Source organism: Aethalodelphis obliquidens, unplaced genomic scaffold (genome assembly GCF_003676395.1).
Source record: "Aethalodelphis obliquidens isolate GAN/ISIS:26980383/991018 unplaced genomic scaffold, ASM367639v1 scaffold4, whole genome shotgun sequence".
Lineage (NCBI taxonomy): Eukaryota > Metazoa > Chordata > Mammalia > Artiodactyla > Delphinidae > Aethalodelphis > Aethalodelphis obliquidens.
Genome location: NW_020837948.1, coordinates 25,716,069 through 25,731,708, shown reverse-complemented (window position 1 = coordinate 25,731,708; position 15,640 = coordinate 25,716,069). Strand labels below are relative to the sequence as shown.

The window sequence follows — 15,640 nt, the reverse complement described above, 5'->3', positions numbered from 1 at the left end:
TAACAAAGAATCAGATGGTGGTCCAGAAAAGGTAAACATTTGAAATTGAATTAAGATGGTCTCATATTCTTCGCAAAAGCAAATGAAAATCTTCTCTAGAGAAAAATTCACTTCATTTTATACATCAAGTTATTTCTACAACAGACAACAGAATCAAATCCACAAAAACTTAACAATATTGGAATCATAAGACACAGACTGAAAAATAACTATGCTTACTACATTCAAGGGTATAAAAGTTGAGCTTCACTATTTTTGCTTGAAACTGAAAATTATAAAAAGTGACACGGTAGATTTGAAAAAGAACCAAATAAAAATTCTAGTACTGAAAAAGACACCAATCCACACATTCATGAAGCCCTAAGAATCCAATGCCTAATCACAGCATAACAGAACAACAGAAAACAAAAGACAAAGATAAAAATCTTAAAAGCATCCAAAGGAAAATGTCAGATCTTTTTTTTTAAGGAAAATGAGGCACAAAGAGCTGAGGATTCAACAGCAATGAATGTGCTGAAATAAAGTAACCACCAACTTACCATGTACTGAAATAGCTGCTAAACTAGAATTTTGTACCTAGCAAAAATATCCTTCAAGAATGTGGTAAAATAAAGACATTTCCAAGCAAACAGACTAAAGGAAATTCTAAAGAGTGTGTTTCACCGTCCTCAAGATCAAGGAAAATGGCCCTAAATGGAAGATCATAGGAAACGTAACGACATGGTAGACACATGCACTAACCTGAACTAAACATGGACGGTATAAAACAATAACAACAACAATGAGAAAGAGAATAAATAAGAGTGAATTAAAATGCACAACAATACTATATAAGTAGGGCTGCAAGTAAATATAATTAAAGTGTATCATCTGAGAAGAGGATAATGGCATTGATTAACATGAGACTTTATAAAATGTATATTGTATTTCTTGAATAACTAGTAAAAGAGAAAAAGAAGTCATAATTTCCAAATAATAAGGAGAAAAATGTAAAATGATAGAATAGCCACCTCATCTAGATGGCAAGAAAGTAGAGAAAGAGGAACAATTAGGGCAGACATAAAGTACATGATAATATGGGAGATTTAAACCCAATCACGTCACAGGAGACACATCTAAAATGTAATACAGAAAGACTGGAAGTAAAAGAATGGAAACAGATAAACCATGCAAACAATAATAAAAAGAAAGCTGGTACTGTTGTATCAATCCCAGACAAACTAGACCTTAATGCAAAAAGTACTTTCAGAATAAAAGAGAAATACTTCATAATGTTAAGTCACTAAGAAGATATAACCATTACACATTTCTACCCACCTACTAACACTGTCTGAAATATATAAGGCAAAAGTTGAAAGAATACAAGGGGAAAAGTCCACAATCGTAAATGGGATATTTTAACACATCCTTGTCTGTAACTAATACAAGCAAACAAAGGTCATTAATGATCCTGAAGATTTGAAATATGGGACTGAAAAGCATGACCTAATGGAAATATATAGAACACCAAATTCAATAACTGCAGAGAAAGAAAAGATAATATACTGGGCCATAGTGTAGTTCTCAAATTTTAAAGGTCTGAAGTCAGACCTCTGAAACACTGAAAGTGTTCTCCGATTACATTGTTATATTGTTAGAAATAAGGAACAAATTCAAAAATAATCAGAAAACCTCCATGTGTTCAGAAATTGAGAAATATAATACTTTCAGCTTATGCAAAAGTGAAAGTAGACACCAATGAAAATAAGAAAACATTTTAAAGTGAATTATAAAAGTAGTACATATTAAAATTTGAATAATAGAGGTAGCTAAAACAGTGCTTAGAGGGAAATGCTTAGCTTTAAATGCATATATTTAAAAGGAATAAATGCTGAAAAATAGTGATCTACAAGAAGTTAGCAAAAGAACAAAAAAGTAAATCCCAAAAAAGTAGAAGGAAGGAAATAAAGAGCAGAAATCAATGCAATAGAGAACAAATATATAATTTTAAAAACAGGATCAGAAAGATTCAAAATTTGGTTCTTTTGAAAGACTACTAAATCTCCAGTGAGACTTACAAAGGAAAAAGAAAACGTACATAAAGCCTATAGCAGACATGCGAAGGTAATTCTTTCCTGCAGTCATTAAAAGGATAATGATATTTACTATAAACAATTTTATGTCAGTAAATTTAAAAGTTTAGATGAAAAAGACAACCTCTTAGGGGGGAAATACCAAAATAATCAAGAAACAGAAAACCTGAATAGGCTTAAAAATGAGAAATCAAATTAGTAATTAAAAACCTTTCTGGGACTTCCCTGGTGGTGCAGTGGTTAAGAATCTGCCTGCCAATGCAGGGGACACAGGTTCAATCCCTGGGCTGGGAAGATCCCACATGCCACGGACCAACTAAGCCCATGCACCACAACTACTGAGCCTGCGCATCACAACTACTGAGCACACGTGCCACAACTACTGAAGCCCACGTGCTCTGTGGCCTGTGTGTTGCAACTACTGAGACTGTGTGCTGCAACTACTGAAGCCCGCGTGCCTAGAGCCTGTGCTCCACAACAAGAGAAGCCACTGCAATGAGAAGTCCACGCACTGCAACAAAGAGAAGCCCCCATTCACCGCAACTAGAGAAAGCCCGTGCAAGCAACGAAGACCCAATGCAGCCAAAAAATAAATTAAAAATTAAAAACATATATTGGAAAAAAGAAAGCAAAAATGGTAAAATAAACATAAATCATATATTAAATAAAATAAATAAAAACCTTTCCACAAATTAATTTCCCAGCCCAGATGGCTTCTCTGCCAGATCCTCGCAAAAATTTAAAGAAAAAATAATTCTAGTCGAACACAAACTTTTCCAGAATAGAAAATGAGGGTCAGCTCATTTTACAAGGCTAGCATAATGTTGACTGCTGATTTCAAATCCTGACAAGGACAATATAGGTCACGTCACTCATGAACACTGATGCAAAACCATTAGCAAAATATTAACAAACTGAATCCAGAAATACATAAAAAGAATAATACGGTAAAGCCAAATTAGGTTTATCTCAGGAATCAGGTTAGGTTTAGCATTTTAAATAATATATAATTCAATATATTAACACAGTAAAGGAGAAAATTCATATGGCAATGAAAAGCTTCAACAGCAACAAAAAAAAGCATTAAATTCAAACAAACAGAACAAAACACAAAATTCTTAGTAAACTAGGTATAGGAGCGAACTTCTTTAACATGATAAAGGTTTTCACAAAAACAAAATAAAACAGAAAACGAACATTCAGCAAACATACTTGGAGTCAAAGAGTAAAAGCTTTCTCTCTCTCTTTTTTTTTTCTTGCGGTACGCGGACCTCTCACTGCTGTGGCCTCTCCCGCTGCGGAGCACAGGCTCCGGACACGCAGGCTCAGCGGCCATGGCTCACGGGCCCAGCCGCTCCACGGCATGTGGGATCCTCCCAGACCGGGGCACGAACCCGTGTCCCCTGCATCGGCAGGCAGACTCTCAACCACTGCGCCACCAGGGAAGCCCCAAGCTTTCTCTTTTGAGATCAGGAACCAGAAGGGAGAGTATCTCTGGGATGATGGCAGTGCTCTATTTCTTGACCAGAGTAATGACTTCATGTGTGTTTACAGTAACACACTAAATTCTTCATGTTATGTTTTATGTACTCTTTGAAATATATGTTAAAGACAAAAAAGAAAGAAATACTTGGAGATGAACAAAAGGTTGATCTAGGCTATCACTAAAGCTCAGCAACTCTGTAGGTCCCAATTTTTTCCCAGTTATGATTACCGTACTTTCAAACCACTTAACATTTATTGGGCCTATAAAACGTTGTACAATTTGGCAATATGTATCATAAACCTTAAAAATGTTTAATTGAATAAGGCCATGAAGCCGTATCCAGTTAACTCCATCATCTATAAGCCTATCCTAAGGAAAAAGACCAAGATAAAGAGAAAAAATATCCATAATGTGTTAAGATGTTCATTGCCCATATGATAATAAAATAGAAAACAACTAAATAACCAACTACAGGAAATAGTTAAGAAAAATAATTTTTATAATGGGATTATTATACAGTCAATAAAAATAAGATTTACAAAATATTCCAAGAAATGTATATAACCTAATTTTTTAAAAATTAGAAATATATACACATATTTATACTATAAAGGGGGGAAAAGTGCTGGGCACAGACAAAGGAGAAAATGAGAGAGAGAGGGAGGGAGGGTAGGGAAAGATGGAGGGAGGGGTTGGGAGAGACAAAAGCTACACTGGTTTTCTTCATATGATAAGCTTATGAATGTTGTGTGTACTTTTTTTTTTATCTGTACTTTTTATTGCATTTCCTGAATTTTCTTTAATGACTACATAAAAATTTAGTAATGGGGTATATAAGAACTGAAAAAGGGGCTTCCCTGGTGGCGCAGTGGTTAAGAATCCACCTGCCAATGCATGGGACACGGGTTCGAGCCCTGGTCCAGGAAGATCCCACATGCCGCGGAGCAAATGGGCCTGTGCACCACAACTGCTGAGCCTGTGCTCTAGAGCCTGTGAGCCACAACTACTGAGCCCGCATGTCACAACTACTGAGGCCCATGTGCCTAGAGCCCATGCTCTGCAACAAGAGAAGCCACCACAATGAGAAGCCTGTGCACCGCGATGAAGAGTAGCCCCCGCTCACCGCAATTAGAGAAAACCCGCACGCAGCTACGAAGACACAACACAGCCAAAAAAAAAGAACTGAAGAAAATAATCACAAATCTAAAGTATCCTAAATATTAAATAAGTTATTTTAAAATATAACTTTAATATTTCAATTTTTATCTCAGTATGATTTTATTCAGATAAATTATTTTCTAACATTTAAATTGTGTAGTCTATGATATGCTAATTACTTAGAACAGAGGTAATTTCTAATTATTTAGTATTTAAAATATTATAACTTTAATTAGATCCTCAAAGATATATCATCTCCAATTTTCTTGCTAATAACATTCCCATAATTGTACAACAGTTTGCTCCTTGACAGCTAAAGGAGAAAATGATCTATAAACAGGCTTCAAGTAGTTATTCCTATAAAAACAAAATAACTGTTAGTCTCTGAATATAAGACTGCTAATGGCTCCTCAGTTTCTTAAGCAGCCATTTTTCTACCTCGGTGTGCCAACTCTGGTGTTTTCTGACCAGTTTTGAGAGATGTCGCAAGTAATCTGTTTTTAAAGCTTATCATTAGAAATAATAATAAATCGAAGCAAACATAAGGTTATCCCCATATGACCTACTATACTTTGCAACCCAGTATACTTTATTGAGAGAGAGAAAATACTGTAAAGATAAAGCTTACATGTTGGGAATTCCACATTCACTTATTCAATGTTTACTAAGCATCTATTAGAGGCCAGGAACTAAGAGGCACTGTGCTAACAACTGAAATAGAGTTGAAAATCATTAGATCATAGGGTTGACTATAACTGGCATTTTAGCATTTAAAGCCTTGAACAGACTAACCCAATCCTACTTTTCACTACTCACCCAACACAAACTGTCTTCTTTAGTTCTCTGACTTTCTTTTAAAACACTGTAAACTTTGCCTGCTGCCATACCTCTGCTCAAGCTGTTCCTCAGCCTAAATGCTTTTTTGTTCATTCACCAGCACCTTAGACTGTTCACCACAAGCCAGGCACTATGCTTGGCATGATAGAAGAAAAAAGCCTTTTCTATCCTTTGTATCCTTTGAAGTCCAGGTCAAGTTCCACCTCTTTCTCAGAGATTTACTCACTACCCTCTCCATACTTGGGATGCTATAACTATTATTGTCCAAAACAGTAGCTCCTAATCTTCGATATAAGAACCCATTTTTAGTACCAAAATGTTTCATGAATTCCATTCTCACTCCTCAGGTGATCTCATCTGGTCCCATGGCCCTAAATACCATCTATACACTGATAATTTCCAAATGTTGCCAAATGTTCCAAATGTTTATCTCTAGCATTGAATATATATACCTATTGAATGTCTCCAGTTGGTTTATGTAATAGGTATTTCAAACAAAGCCACATCCACAACAAATCTCCTGATTTAAGTTTCCAAACCTGCTTCCCACCGACCCCTAACCCTTGCCCCATAGTCTCTATCTCAATAAGATATACCATCTTTCAACCAGTTGCTCATGTCAAAAAATTTGGAGTCATCCTTTATTTCTCTTTCCCTCACACTCCACATCAATTCCATCAATGAATTCTCATTACTTTACTTTCTAAATATACCACAAATCTGACCACTTCTCTGGCCCTCCACCACGACAACCCTGCCCAAGCACCATATTTCCAACCTAGATTACTGTAAGATTTTCCTAACTGGTCTTCCTGCTTCCATTCTTGCCTCATACAATCAATTTTCTACACATAGAGTAAAACCTCTCAAAAAACAAGTCAAACCTGGATACTCCCATGCTTAACACCCTTCAATGGTTTCCATCTCACACAATAAAATCAAGTCTTCAAATGACCTTCAAAACCCTACTTGATCTAACCTCTGTGTACCTGTCCTACCACCTCTTCTGCCACACTGCCCTTCTCTCTCTACTTCAGCCACACTAGCCTCTGTGTTGTTCTTCCAACATGCCACAGACACTTACTTCTATCTTAGAAGTCGCTGCTTCTTCTACCTGAACATTTTCCCCCAGATAGTTCCATGGCTTACTCCACTTCATTCAGGTCTCTCAGCTCAAAGGGCTTCTCAAAAAGCCTTCCCTCACCAACCTGGCTGAAGTAGTATCCCATTACTTTTTATCCCCTGAAACCTATTTTATTTTACTTCAAAGCCTATTAGCTACCTGATGTGTGTGAGTGAGTGTGTGTGAATGAGTGTGCACACCTGTATAATGTCTACTGTCTCCCTCACTAACATTTAAGCTCAAAGAAAGCATAGGCTCTGTTTTGTTTCCCACTGTTGTCACATTATGTGCAAACAGCAGGCTCTCAAAAATATTTGTTGAATGAATGAATGATGGTAATTGGTTTTATTTTTGTTGAGAAAATAATGACAAAACACTACTAGAATTCAGTAAGGCTTTCAAATGAATTCATAGGCAATCACAAGAGCATTACACACATACTTTGTGGTAGAAGGAGTACAATGTTCGTAATTCAAGGTTCAATTAACAACTACTGAAAGAGTGGGGCCTTCTTGTATTTCCCTGCCCCTTCCCATATCCTTCCTCCATCATTCATTAATTCTTTCCATAAATGGTTACTGTGTACCATTAAGCCAGAGAGTATTCTGGACATTAAGAATACAAAGATAAGTAAGACAAGGTAGTTCGTGAGACATAAAAATAATACCCACAGAGTATGACATGTAATAGAGATACATAAGTTGTAACATAACGGAGGAAGTAATCAACAAATACTTGCAAAATCAAATACAAAAGATATTCTTCACTTTACCTTATATATGAAATGAGGGTATTAAGTCTGAAAATGTTACAGTAATTTGCTACCATGAGATAAGCTAGCTTGAGAATGAAATCAAAACAAGGAGAATGACAGAGCAGAACGAATCACAGAGAAATTGAGCCAAGTCCTTGATGATTTCAGGCTGGATGAAGCCCTAGCTGAAGTTCAATTACAAGATCTAATCATGCCTTTTACTGTTTAAGCAGTTTGAATTTGGTTTTCTGTCACTTGTAATATAAGTATACAGATGAGTCTCAGTGAATTCTTTCAAAAACCAAAGCATTTGCTATTTCAGTGTATAGGGGTACTACTGGCATTTTGGAAGGGACAATTCTTATTTTGTGGGCAAACATCACAGGACACTCAGTGTACCTGGTCTCTACCTGGTAATTGTCAGTAGGACCTCACAATCACTATGACAACCAAAAATATCCCCATATATTTCCAAATACCTCCCACCTCCAAGGGGAACCACAAATCTATTCCCTAATAGTTGTTATATATATATCCATTTCTCACAGTGCATGCGTAAGTGTACTTAACAACAACCTTAAAATAACTGGGATATACCACTCAAATATCCTAATTTTATATAATAATCCAATTTTAATCAGTCATCTATGACTATCTTAATGATTGGCCAAAATCCCATGTATAGCTTATATCAACTCAGTGCTTTAAGTTTGCTAATACTATCTGAAAATTCTCATTTATTTAAGCTTACTTCTCCATACAATACTATCAAGATATGTCACTGACATTGCTGGTTACCTTCCCTGTAGCCATTCACCTAATTTCCTTCTAGACTGAAATGCCAGATATTGGTTTTTCCAGCCCCCTTGCAACTAGGGCATAAGCATGCCAGGATGACATCTGATACAGGGCTTCAGTGAAGGGTTTACTTGCCTCATCAAGAGATGGGAGGGCAAACTTCCTCCTGTCTTTGGTGGCTATGTAAGAAAGTGATGCCTGGAGCAGAAAGAGCAACATGCAGCCACGAGAGGATAAACCTGAGCACAAAGGTCAGCAGCTGTGGATAAAGATTAAAAGCATTTGGATCCTTGATAACATCATTGTGCTGTTAAACTGACTCACCATGGAATCCTCCAACTCTGAACTTCTTTCTATGCAAGATACTGTTTAAATCACTGTTAGTTCAGTATTACGTAACCTGGGGCCAAACTAATATAAGGTATGTTCAAGCTCTGATATCTGAATGAAAGTGGGAGAAGAACCAAGATGACTACAAGGTTTCAAGACTGGGTGGCTGAGAGAAAGGTGGTTAGAAAAAGGAAATCAGCAGGAAAAGGAATATATATACCTTCACACATGCACATGTAAACACCTTAGGTGACGGTAGGTGGATGGAAATCAAATTGACTCAGTGTGGTATGAGGTAAGCTTACATTATATATATAGCAAGGGGTAGAAGGGAAGTAGTTACAGCACTGAGAAACACACACACAAAAATGATGACTTACATCATTTAAAAGAGGACATGATCACCAAGAGAACACAGTGAAAAGCAAAGAAACCCCTGAAAACGCTTGCTATCTCCCCATGATCCATTCCACCTCCCTCTCATTTTTGATGGGATTTATCCACTGATTAGGCCAATTAGAATAGTTCCATCCCTCTTGACAAAGCTATTGTGACAGACTTGGCAGCATGATCTTCTCCATTTGTTCAATCAAAGTAAAGCTTAGGACTTTTGGGCAAAGGCTAGAAGAGAAGCTTTCTCTCTTTGAAAGTCAATGAAGAAGAGTTTAACTCGAGCATTGCCGACACCTGTCTTTTTCTAGAAGGGAAGCCAGTCTGAGCATGAAGCTCAAAGAGGAGGACAAAGTTTAGCGAAAAGCAGAAAACCAGAACCTCTGCCCTGATAACAAAGCTAAGTTTATGAACAAACTACTCTTTAAACCAATTCTTCCTACGCACTTGCCAATTACCTGAGCTAATACATTTCTTTTGTTTTTACGTTCAGTTTGCATCCTAACTGATGTAGGAAACAGCTATGTTTAGCGGGGAGAGCAAAATCAAGACAGTACAGGAAATGCAAAGAAGTTTTCAGAGAAGTAAGAGAATCAGGAAGTACAATGCACAAGAACCAAGAAATCAGATTTTATTCCTATAGAATGTATTTCAAAAATGGTCTAAGGAAACCAAGGATGACTGAGGAAAGGCCATTCATTAGATTTGGTAATTAGACTGTCATAGGTGACTTAAAAAAGCAATTTCAGTGCTGAAATGGTAAAGGAAGTCAGAGTGTAAAGGAAAGAATGATTTATATTTTTAAGAACTCCATAATGTACCAAACTCTTGGAAAGACATGTAACATGGGTTAAACTTCTATTACAACTCTGTGAGGTAACTGTAACATTCTATTTTATAGATAAAGAATAGAGTCTCAGTAGTAACTTGCCCACAGACACATAGCCAGTAAATTGGTTTTAGCAGACTTCAAAACCAGATCTATGTGGCTTAAAAATCAATGTTCTTCCTACTATACCAGGCTCCTGGGCTTAAAGAGTAAAAAGACAGTGGCACAACAGGCTCAAGATCCAGACTGGCCTCCCTGAATTGCACAGCACAGAGCACTGTATTTTGGCAGCCCTGGAAAAGGTATACATAAACATGTATATAGGCTAGAGAGGGAGAGGGAGAGACTGAAAAAGGAGTGATATTGGACAATTATGGGGAAAGAAAGATGGAGAGGGATGATCGTGGACACATCTGGAGAAGGTTGCTCTTTAAAAAAAAGGAAGGACATTTCTTCTCTTGAGATATGAGTAAATAAGGAAATGATACCAAGATAGAAAAGATTATACCTCAGATGGCTGAGATTTTTCTCAGGAAAGTAAGAGTTATTTGCTATAAAAAACCTTCAGGAAGTAAGACAAAAAGGAACACAATCAACACTAAAGATCCAGCAGATAAGCAGAACACTAATTGGTATGGAAGCAAACCAATATCCTCACATAACTGTCTCTTGTATCCTTCAGGATTTCTGGGGTCAAACTGACAAAGCTAGCGATGAGACTTGTTCAGGACAGGGGACTAGAAAGATAAATCTACAGAAAGTAAAGCATTCTAAAGCATCAATGACAGCTTGGTAAAAACTGATGACCATGGGATCCTAGTTACACGGGGAGGCAAATGAGTTGCAGCAGTAGGCTAATGGGTTGAATGAATAGAGAGACAAAGAGGGGTGTTTTCCTAAAGAGAGGAAGAGGGGGAGAGAAAGAGAGAGAAAACAGGTTCCATTAAGGTGGAAGAGTGATTGTTTGTGGCCAGAAAGGTCTCAACACAATGCCCGGGGCAGTGAGCCACTGACTGGGGCTCAGCAGTCCTACATCCTTTCAGCCTAAAGCACAAAACTGAGAGACGACCAGCTCTAAAAACATGCAGTCCTTGGTTGTAGAAAAGTGAAGGCTAGCAACAAACAAATGAATTAACTAGCCCATACAGGAATCAAACATTAAACTACCTCCTCTCCCTTTAAAATGAACAATTCTAGCTCCAAAGTCAAAAGTCTACAATAAAGGGTAAGGCAGATGTGTGTCATGAAGAATGAAAAGTAAAAAATCTGTCAAGCCAATTGTAACCCACCTGTTAAAGATTTTTAGTATAGAATTCAAATAGGGCAAGGATAGTTTGTGCTTTAATAACTTTGGAGAGCATCTAGCAGAGCTTCAACAAAATGATATCACTCAATTTAATGTTAATTTTAAAAGGTCCACCCATTTGCAATCTCAATGGATAAGATGCCATTTATATTTATAACCTCATTTTTACCATTCTGGGGCTCTTGACACATTATCCAACTACAGGAAAAGATGGGAGAATCAGCCATGGCAACTTCCTCCCCAACCACTTCGATCCTGCAGTTTGCACTTATGAACTCTGGCAAGGTACCATGTTATTTAGGACAACTTCTTACACCAATAATTCTGACTACTCTTGCCCCAATATTAAAGGAAGGAGAAATAAGACTGGCACAGGCTAAATTTAACAGAAAATATCAAGTACTATAAAGATTGTTAAGTAGTAGCAACAACTGAGAATTCAAGAAATTTGAGACGTTTTGAGTTTAAAAAGCTTTTTCTCCATTTTAGTCCTTTCTAAATAAAACAAAGGGCTTGGACAGTACGGGATTCTAAGGCTTCAGTGGACAATGTAAGCTAACACTGAATAAAAGAATCACTTAAATCACCCTTTCTTGTACTATAACATTTCTTACATTCATAAAGCCTTCTTTTTAAGAAACGAACACTTCCCAATTCTTTCCCTAGATTTAGAACACTTACGTCCCCCACCCAAAGTTTACAGACCAGATTTGCGATAGTCAGAAAAAGATTAATTTAGATGATCAATCATTTGCCGTCACCGGCACCATTCCTCAACTCTGCAGGAGTTCGATGGGTCAAGGAGTCAAACTCTCCCAAACCATCCCAGTCTCCTGGGGACTGGATTCCCCCAACAAGGTGAACAAAATCCACTGGCCTCTGGATAACAAGCTTTTTCTTTGTAACTCTGTAAGCCAGGCTATCGGCTAAGCTCCCCAGTTAAAAACTTTTAAAGGAAGCAAGAACGAAACCAGGAAGATGGGGAGGCGACTAAAACAGGAGGACGACCCACCCACCTAACGCGAAGAAGAGACCGCTTGCAGGGCTGACGCTTCACTAGGAGCCAGGAAAGGTGCGGAGGGCGTCAGGCGTCGCAACCCCCACCCACTGGGTGAGAACGGAGGACCTGCAAAGCCAGGGGCCAACTGGAGGCCTGAAGAGGGCGCGGGGCGGGGAGGGGGTGGGACGTGGACACAAGGGAGCGGCAGGGTCCGGCTGAGCACCACTAGGGTCTAAGTAACGGCGGGGCAAAGCCGACAAAGGTCTGCCAAAGGAGGAGACGCCGAAGCTTGCAGCTTCACTCACCTGCCAGACGTTCGCCCCGCGGACAGAAGAACGGACGCAGCTCCGGCGCTTCCTCTCCTGCCGGACACAGCCCCTGCCGCCGCCGGAGCTCCAGGACCCGAGAGGACAGGGTGGTACCGAAGCAGGCAACGCGGCGACCGGACCCGAGCCGAGGGAGGCGTACATAGGGGGCACCGGGGGGCTTGGGAAGGCAACTCTGTGCTTCGCCTTCCTTACCGGTAGCCAACAATGCTTCCCAGGAACAGCATCCTGCCAGCCTCAGCCCGCTGCTCCCGGGCCTTCACCCGCAGCTCCCCTCCCCACCCCCCAGCAGCGGCCGGGTTTCCGGCGGCCACACCCCGCCCCCTCGCTACTTGGCCTCCGCCATCTTGTCGGAAGCGGGAAGAATGCAGTGCGCAGGCGTGCGCCGAGGTTGCCGGCGTCCGCTAGCCTCGCGGAGAGGGAACTATATAATGCGCAGCCGTGTCGGCCGCTGCGCCTTGCACGGGTGCTGCCGGCTTTTCCTGAATTGTACTGCGGCCAGATTAATACACCCTTCTGCGCACCCCACAGTCATTCTGCAAAAACCTGTTTCGTGCCTACCATGTGCCAGGTCCCAGGCTAGGCGCTGATGATAGATTAGTAGAACTCGGCTCCAGCGCTAAAGATGCTCATAATCTAGTGAAAAAGCGAACTTTTTTTCTAGTGAAAGAGAGAGTAATTTCCTAAATTCTTGTTTTGTAACTGCACACGGCCTCCTCTCTCTTGACCCCGCAATTTTAATTCAAAACATACCTCTTCTAGGAAGTCCTCCCTGTCACACAGTTTGATCAGTTCTTTTACCTTGCGTTACCTCTTTAGCTTTATTTCATTCAGCATTAATTCAACAAATATTTGAGTGTCTGTTATATACTAGATATGATTCTAGGTTTATAGCAGTAAGTAATATAAACTCATGGGACTTACATTCTAGAGGAGAAAATAAACAATAAAAGACTAAAAGAAATCAACAAAATAATGCTCGATAGTGAAAAGGGATGGGAAGATAACAAACCACAAAAAGATGATGGAGAGTGAGAAGTGGTAGTTAGCGAGCGATCTCTCTCCAGAGATGACACTTGATCTGAGGCCTGACTGACCATAGGGGCTAGAAGTCATGAGACCATCTGTGGCAGAACCTTCCAGACAGAGGAAAGAGCAAAAGCAGAGGCGTGAGGTGGGAATGAGACCAGCACTTAAGGGACAGAAAGAATAGGTGGCATGGACACCTGGGGAGGAAATGAGGTCAGGGGGAGGCAGGGGCCAAATTAGGTAGGGCATTGAGGCCATGGTAAGAGTTGGAGTTTACTCCAAGCGGCCCCTCTGTCTCGGTGACACTGCCCAAACTACTCTTCCTCAGTCACTTCTAGCTCCTGACTGCCTCACTGCACGTGCTGATTCCACTGTCTTGAAGACCCTTGCTCTGGTTCTTTACACATCTAGCTTGTCATCTTTCATGTTTCAGTTTAAATGTCACCTCAGAAAGGCTATCCTTCCTAAACTAAGTCTCCCTCCTGCCCTCTCATTAGTCTCCATCATTGCACCTGATCATTTCTTCCAGGTCACTCAACATATTTTTAAATTATATGTTCATTATTCTTCACTGGCTCCCCACTAAACTGTGAACTCCACGAGAGAGGCAAAATGTTTCATGTACCAGTGAATACCCCATGCCTAACTCCATGCCTGGCATGGGTGGTCACTCAGTATGTTTGTTGTATTCATGAATGTGGAAGTTTGTCAGCACCTAAATAGTCAATGGTATACTACATTGTTTTGCACTTGTTGGCTTTTAAAATTAAATGCAAGTCATTTCCTGTTTATGTCTCCTCTGCTAGATTATAAATAGGAATGAGAGAGAGAGGGGGAGAGAGAGAAAGAAAGAGAATGAGATGAAAAAGAGTAGGTGATGGTGGGGTAGTGGGCAGAGATTGTATTGCATATTTTTTTAATAAATGTATTTTATTTATTTTTGGCTGCGCCGGGTCTTCGTTGCTGCACGCAGCCTTTCTAGTTGCGGCGAGCGGGGCTACTCTTTGTTGCGGTGCGCAGGCTTCTCATTGCAGTGGATTCTCTTGTTGCGGAGCACAGGCTCTAGGTGTATGGGCTTCAGTAGTTGTGGCTCGTGGGTTCAGTAGTTGTGGCTCAAGGGCTCTAGAGCTCAGGCTCAGTAGTTGTGCTGCATGGGCTTAGTTGCTCCGCAGCATGTGGGATCTTCCTGGACCAGGGCTCAAACCCGTGCCCCCTGCATTGGCAGGCAGACTCCTAACCACTGCACCACCAGGGAAGCCCTGTATTGCATATATTGATATTTGCAGAACTAGAAGGACAAAGGCTTCAATTTAATGGAGCACCTATTATATGTGCTGTGTACTCTGCTAGACACTTAATCCTCACTACACCCCTGCTAGGTAGTTATCCTTGTTTTTATACATAGAAAACTTTAGAGAGATTAAGTCACTTGCCCAGTGTTCTACATTAAGAGATAGTGCCGAGCCTAAAGCCCATGTCCTTCCCATCTAGAGAAACTGGATTTCGAGATGGGTTTGTTTGGTGATTTGAGTCTGTGTCATTAGCAGGCTTTCATTAGCGATTTCAGCTACTGCCACTTAAGAATTCCAATCATACTGCTATTCTTGTGCAGGATCTCAACAAAGGGCCTGATTGGAAACTGCTGTCATTCTTTTCTTTCAGACTAGAGCAGAGCTCATTTTACCATTTCCTTTTCATGTCTTTTTAAAATTTGTATTTCTTTTTATTAATAACTTTTATATGTTTGATCAAAGAGGAGATACAGAAAAATGGGTGCATTCCCTAAATGCTAGCTGCATGCCCTCAGTTAGGCTTGTTACTGTACGAATAACTCTTTCATCTAGGTTCCAAGTAATACTTTAGTCATCAAAGACAGTTCTCTGGCAAAGAGTGACAGGGTTACTGCAACAGTCACTTATCCCATCTACTCATCAGAATTATACACCATCGTTTGTATACTGTTAACTCACAATAACACACACTTGTCAACCAAACCCAGTTAGTCCATAAGCAAACCAAGTAGTGGGTGGGAATATATACCGAAAAAGACTCCTCCACCTTCTACCCCACTGTAGTATGATTCCTCCTCGGAATAAATCCTGGAATCAAGGCAATGTCTTTGGTTACTATGGTATTCTCTCCTCTTATGGTTAACATCTGTTATGGGTTGAATATTCCCCCACCCATCAAAAGATATGTTGA

General features: G+C 39.8%; 1 protein-coding gene across 5 annotated transcripts in view; it reads right to left on the bottom strand.

Annotated features, from left to right (window-relative positions):
• The window catches only part of APC (APC regulator of Wnt signaling pathway), a 143,578-nt gene extending 130,796 nt beyond the window's left edge, over window positions 1-12,782 (bottom strand). For 2 of the 5 annotated variants that reach the window (XM_027100070.1, XM_027100079.1), the window contains exon 1: window positions 12,389-12,781. The gene's annotated coding sequence lies outside the window, so the exon portion shown is untranslated. Of the gene's footprint in view, window positions 1-12,388 lie in introns of all 5 variants that reach the window. The other 3 variants (XM_027100088.1, XM_027100095.1, XM_027100084.1) reach the window with 2 other exon arrangements.
• Between the last annotated feature and the right edge of the window lie 2,858 nt (window positions 12,783-15,640).